The sequence below is a fragment of the Balaenoptera borealis genome (genome assembly GCF_965194805.1).
Source record: "Balaenoptera borealis genome assembly, chromosome: 16".
NCBI classification, from domain to species: domain Eukaryota; kingdom Metazoa; phylum Chordata; class Mammalia; order Artiodactyla; family Balaenopteridae; genus Balaenoptera; species Balaenoptera borealis.
This window is the reverse complement of record NC_138872.1, coordinates 51,534,190-51,540,804: the sequence shown is the minus strand read 5'-3', so window position 1 is coordinate 51,540,804 and position 6,615 is coordinate 51,534,190.

The following is a 6,615-nucleotide window of genomic DNA, read 5'->3' as shown; positions in this document are numbered from 1 at the left end:
GGCTGTGTTGGGTCTTCACTGCTGGGTGTGGGCTTTCTCTAGTTGTGGCAAGTGGGGGTTACTCTTCATTGCGGTGGCTTCTCTTTTTTGCAGAGCACAGGCTCTAGGCACGTGGGCTTCAGTAGTTGTGGCACATGGGCTCAGTAGTTGTGGTTCGTGGGCTCTAGAACGCAGGCTCAGTAGTTGTGGTGCATGGGCCCAGTTGCTCTGCGGCATGCGGTATCTTCCCAGACCAGGGCTTGAACCCGTGTTCCCTGCACTGGCAGGCAGATTCTTAATCACTGAGTCACCAGGGAAGTCCGGTTACTGGATTTTTTACTGCACGCCCATCACTCCCTTGGGATGCGTGGATTGTCTCTCTGCAGCCTTAAATGGCTTCATGAGGTGGGTGTAACCATTGTTCCCATTTTACAGATGAGAAAACTGGGACTCTGAGGGGCCAAGTGACTCACTGAAGTTCACACAGCTGAGAAAAGCCCCAACCAAGACTTCAGCCCAGATCGGTCTGCCCCAGAGCCCAAACCCTTAACCTTTCAGGATGCTGACAGGGTGTGTGGGGCCCAAAGGGGTGCTGCCGGATCAGGGTGGCAGACGCTTCCAGGGGGAGGTGGGAGCTGGGCTTTGCAGGAGTAAGACGGGGTGGCGGCTGGTGGGGAGTAGGGGTGGTGGCACGGCTGACAGGCCCTGGATGGGAATTCGCCTGTGCCCCCTGCTGCATTCACATCCTGGTATGATCTGTGGGTGTGTCCCCTGTCCCAGCTGAGGGATGCCAGGAGAACGAGGGTGGCTCGAGCACCCCTCCCCCTCATACTCTGTCATGGTGCAAACGCAGGACGGATGGAGTTGTCTGAAGGGAAGGAATTCATGCCTGTCTTCCCCACTGTGCACTAATTTTGCAGAGACATTGTACCTGCCTCCTGAGGTCTTGTTTCAGATGCGTTTCTGCTCTCAGGGCCTCTGGACGCTGGTTTCTCTCTCCTTGAACAACGGACTTCTGCTCTAACCCTGCCAGGGGAGAGCTCTTGGAGAGAGCTGATTGATTTGACAGTGGAAATAGCTACAGGGTAGACAAGGGCCAAGGCCAGCTCTCCCACTGGTGCCCATGCCCGGGAACCCCTGCCCACCCTCTGGTCTGCACCTCTGCATCTCGGTACAGAGTGGGTTTCTGTCATCTCCTAGGGTAGATGGACCGTGGCTCCTGCACAGCAGAGCATCACTCCCCTTGGTCACTGGTGCATAGAGAGGAAGGACAGAGGCGGGGACTGGGAAGCAAAGGGAAGGTGGTTGTCCTGGGAGGTGTGCTGGCCCATCAGACAGGACGTGTGACCCTGGAACCACCCCCACCCTGGCCTAGCTTCTTCATCTGCCACTCGGATGTGCCTGAGGAGGGCTTGTTGGCTGCTCTTTCACAGAGAATCTTAATTTCTATCATTCCCCAAATATGTGCCAGGCATGCACCACATACACTAGGCAATGTGCCAGGCTCTGGAGGTGCCTTTTGAACAGAGCACAAGTGGTCCCTGCCTGGAAGAGCACAGGGTCTGTCTGGGAGGGAGACAGACAATAAACAAATAGTCACCCCTGGCATCCACAATCTGATAAGTGCCAGGAAGGGGGAGGACATCAGGCGGGGGACTGTGGTTGACTGAATAATGGTCCCCAAAGATGTCCATGTCCTAATCCCTAGAACCTGTGAATATGTCCCTTACAGCAGGGGTCCCCAACCCCCAGGCTGTGGACTGGTAGTGGTCTGCAGCCTGTTAGGAACCGGCCGCACAGCAGGAGGTGAGCAGCGGGCGAGTGAGAGAAGCTTCATCTGCCGCTCCCCATCACTCATCATCGCTCCCCATCGATCCCCATCGATCCCCATCACTTGCATTACCTCCTGAACCATCCCTCTGCACACCTGTCCGTGGAAAAATTGTCTTCCACAAAACCGGTCCCTGGCACCAAAAAGGTTGGGGACCGCTGCCTTACAAGGTAAGAGGGGCTTTGCAGATGAGATTCAGTTAAGGAGGTGGGAGATGATCCTGGATTATCCTGGTGGCCCAGTGTCATCACAGGGTCTTTATGAGAAGGAGCCAGAGTCTTCAGCCAGAGTCAGAGGAGATGTGAGGATGGAAGCCAAGATCTGAATGATGCAAGGAAGGGGCCACGAGCCAAGTAATGTGGGTGCCTCGAGAAGCCAGAAAGGTCAAGGAAATGGCTTCTCCTCTAGGGTCTCCAGAAGGAACCAGCCCTGTGGACACCTTGATTTTAGACTTCTTTCTTTTTTTTTTTTTTTGATTTTAGACTTCTTGGTGTTACACTTCCAGAATCATAAGAGATTACATTTGTTACAGCAGCGACAGAAAACAAATACAAGGACTCAGTGACATTCCCCTGAGAAGTGACTTTTGGGTTGAAACCTAAGAAATGAGAGGAAGAACAGGTAGAAAGCAGACATAGTGTTTTTCTGGCAGAGGGAACAGTGTGTGCAAAGGTCCTGAGCTAGGAGGCTCTTAGTCTCTTAGGACAGCAGTTCTCAAACTTTTTGGTTTCAGGACTCCTTTTACACTCTTAAGAATTATTGAAGACCCCAAAGGGCTTTTGTTCATGTGTGGACTAAATCCCGGGCCAGCTACATAATTCTTAGGGCCTGGTGTGAAATGAAAATGTGGGATCCCATTTTTAAAAAGCAGGAAGCAAGTGCTGTTAAAGGTACTAAAATAGAAGCTTTCCTTTTTTTCCCACAATCTCTCTCTCCGGCTCGCGTGCATGCACTCAAAGTGTCATGGTGATTTTATTTGCTATTTAATGTCATTCTAAGAAAACAAAAAATTTAAAATTTAAATATTAGGATGAGTTTTACTATCTATCTTTATATCCTGCAATGCCTGTTTCAATGCAGCCTGAGAGAATTTAACTGGTATAGAGAATCACTGAAATTACTCTATTTGTATTGTTTAGCTTGTCCCCAGAGGGTCCCTGGAGCAGGGCAGGCACAAACGGGAGGCAGAGTCAGGAAGTGAGGAAGGAGGAAGAGGTGCAGGGCTGGCCCCAGGCACGCTTCCTGGGCCAAGGATCCTCACAGGCTCCCAGGGCCGGGTGACTCACACACCCCAGCCTGACAGCCCCCTCCCGCCAGTCCCAGGAGCGATGCACCACGGCCTGGCCGGGTGCTTGAAGCCAGGCAGCTCTTTCTCATGGGCCTGTTCCAAGCCATGGCGGACGGTGGATGGGCAACCTCTAAGGATAAACTGCCATGCCTGGCCACACAGGTACCTGGATGGGGGTAGGCAAGAGGCTCACACCTGCCAGGAGGAGGGTGTCTTGGGTGGGGCTGCTTTGCCCCAATGTGAGAAACTTAGCCTGACCCTGACTCTTCGCTCATTTGCATCTGGGCTTCCGCTGTGCGGTGGAGCGATGTGGAACACAGCTTCCCCTTCCCCACCCAACTTGACTCTGTCTCTGGGCACTGAAGTTGCAGGTTGGGAAGGAGGGTGCTGGGTGGGGAGGATTTTTATTTAGCAAATGAAAATACAGGATGCCCAGTTAAATTTGAATTTTGAGTAAACAATGAATAATTCTTTAACATAAGTATGTCCCATGCAATTTTGGGGACATATAGTGTCTCTCCTATCTGTGGGGGGGTTGGTTACAGGACCCCCAGGATACCAAAATCTGCAGATGCTCAAGTCCCTTTTATAAAGTGGAGTAGTATTTGCATATAACCTCTGCACATCTTCCCGTATACTTTATTTATTTATTTATTTTAAAGCTTTTATTATTTACTTATTTTTTGGCTGTGTTGGGTCTTCGTTTCTGTGCGAGGGCTTTCTCTAGTTGTGGCAAGCGGGGGCCACTCTTCATCGCGGTGCGCGGGCCTCTCACTATCGCAGCCTCTCTTGTTGCGGAGCACAGGCTCCAGTCGCGCAGGCTCAGTAGTTGTGGCACACGATCTTAGTTGCTCCGCGGCATATGGGATCTTCCCAGACCAGGGCTCGAACCCGTGTCCCCTGCATTGGCAAGCAGATTCTCAACCACTGCGCCACCAGGGAAGCCCTTCCCGTATACTTTAAATCATCTCTAGATTACTTATAATACCTAATACAATGTAAATGCTATGTAAACAGCTGCCAGCACAGTAAATTCAAGTTTTGCTTTTTGGAACTTTCTGGATTTTTTAAAAAATATTTTCAGTTCGCGATTGGTTGAATCTGCAGATGTGGAAGCTGCAGATACGGAGGACCAACTGTACTTAAGTTTAAGATGTATTCTTTGTTTATCTGAAATTTGAATTTGTGTGTCTTGTATTTATCTGGCAACCCTGTGGGCAGACCCAAGGCACGAGAAGGCTGAGGAATGGGTGTCTGAGGTAGGTGGTGATTTGCGGCCGGGGGAACCCTGTGTGCTGATATCCACGTTCCAGCACATGCTCTATTGCCCCATCGACTTCACTTATAAAACACAAGTTCAAAGATAAAATTACTAAGAAGTTTAAGACAGCAGAGCATGAGGCCAAGTATGGGGTCCTTCCGAGCCTGGGGCCCTGTGTGATCATGCAGGTTACACACTCATCAGCCAATCCTGGGTATATCCGTTGACATTTATTATACTAGAAATTAAACTCGAGAAAAATTTAAAATATTTATTTACTAACTCAGCTAAAAACAGTAATAAATCCATTAGATGTTTACATAGATAACATGTTTTATGAAAAATAACTGTAGTTTCCAAAACAAACAAGAAAAGTTAGCAAGAAGAGTGGTTTTGTTTTACATTTTGGAAAATCTTTTTACTATTTGGCCTCACAGAAGTCTCTAGAAGACAGCCGGGTTCTCATATCTGCTTTTGTGTTCACCCCTTCAAAGTGTGTGTTTCAGTGATTTTAGTGTATTCAGAGAGCTGTGCATCCGTCATCAGGATCAGTTTTAGAACATTTCATCACCTCCCCCTGCAAATAAAAGTCCTTATCCCCATTAGCAATCACTCGCCATTTTCCGCTTCCCAGGCCCTGGTGACCACCAATCTACTTTCTATCTCTATGGATTTGCCTATTCTGAATATTTTATATAAATGGATTCATACAATATGTGACCTTTTGTGTCTAGCTTCTTTTACCTACCATCATGTTTTCAAGGTTCATCCATGTTGTAGCAAGTGTTAGTTGGATTAGACTTATGCCTAAGTTTTCTTCCAAGAGTTTTATAGTTTTAATTCTTACATTTAGCTCTTACATTTACATTTAGGTTCCATTTTGAGTTAATTTTTGTATATGGTGTGAAGTAGGGGCCCAATTTCATTCTTTTGCATCTGCACATCTGATTTTCCCAGCACCATTTCTTGAAAGGACTATTCTTTCCCCATACTTCTGTCAAAAAAATCAATTGATTGTATATGGATGAATTTATTCTGGACTCTCCATTCTATTCCATTGATCTCTGTGTCTAGCCTACAACCAGTACCACACTATTTTGATTACTGTAGCTTTGAAGTAAGTTTTGAAGTCAGGAAGTGTGACTCCTTCAACTTTGTTCTTTTACAAGATTGTTTTGGCTATTCTGGGTCCTTAGAATTCCATGTGAATTTTATTTTTAAAATTTTATTTATTTATTTATTTATCTGGTTGCATTGGGTCTTTGTTGCTGCGCATGGGCTTTTTCTCTAGTTTTGGCGAGCGGGGGCTACTCTTCGTTGCGGTGCACAGGCTTCTCATTGTGGTGGCTTCTCTTGTTGCGGAGCATGGGCTCTATGTGCGCAGGCTTCAGTAGTTGTGGTGTGTGGGCTCAGTAGTTGTGGCGCACGGGCTTAGTTGCTCCGCAGCACATGGGACCTTCCCGGACCAGGGCTCAAACCCGTGTACCCTGCAATGGCAGGTGGATTCTTAACCACTGTGCCACCAGGGAAGTCCCCCATGTGAATTTTAGAACCAGCTTGTCAATTTCTGCAAAGAAGCCAGTTGGGATTTTAAAAGGGATTGCATTGACTCTGTAGATCAGTTAGGGGAGTGTTGCCATCTTAGCAATATTTAATCTTTCAATCCATGAACATGTCTTTCTATTTCATTGATTTCTTTCAACAATGTTCTATAGATTTCTAAAAAAATTTTTTATTATTATTTTAAAATAAATTTATTTATTTATTTATTTTTGGCTGTGTTGGGTCTTCGTTGCTGCGTGCAGGCTTTCTCTAGTTGCAGCAAGCAGGGGCTACTCTTCGTTATGGTGTGCGGGCTTTTCATTGCAGTGGCTTCTCTTGTTGCAGAGCACAGGCCCTAGGCATGCGGGCTTCAGTAGTTGTGGCTCGAGGGCTCAGTAGTTGTGGCTCATGGGCTTAGTTGCTCCACGGCATGTGGGATCTCCCCAGACCAGGGCTCGAACCCGTGTCCCCTGCAATGGCAGGTGGATTCTTAACCACTGCGCCACCAGGGGAGTCCCCCATGTGAATTTTAGAACCAGCTCATCAATTTCTGCAAAGAAGCCAGTTGGGATTTTAAAAGAGATTACATTGACTCTGTAGATCAATTTGGGGAGTATTGCCATCTTAGCAATATTTAATCTTTCAATCCATGAACATGTCTTTCTATTTCTTTGATTTATTTCAACAATGTTCTATAGCTTTTAGAGTATGAGT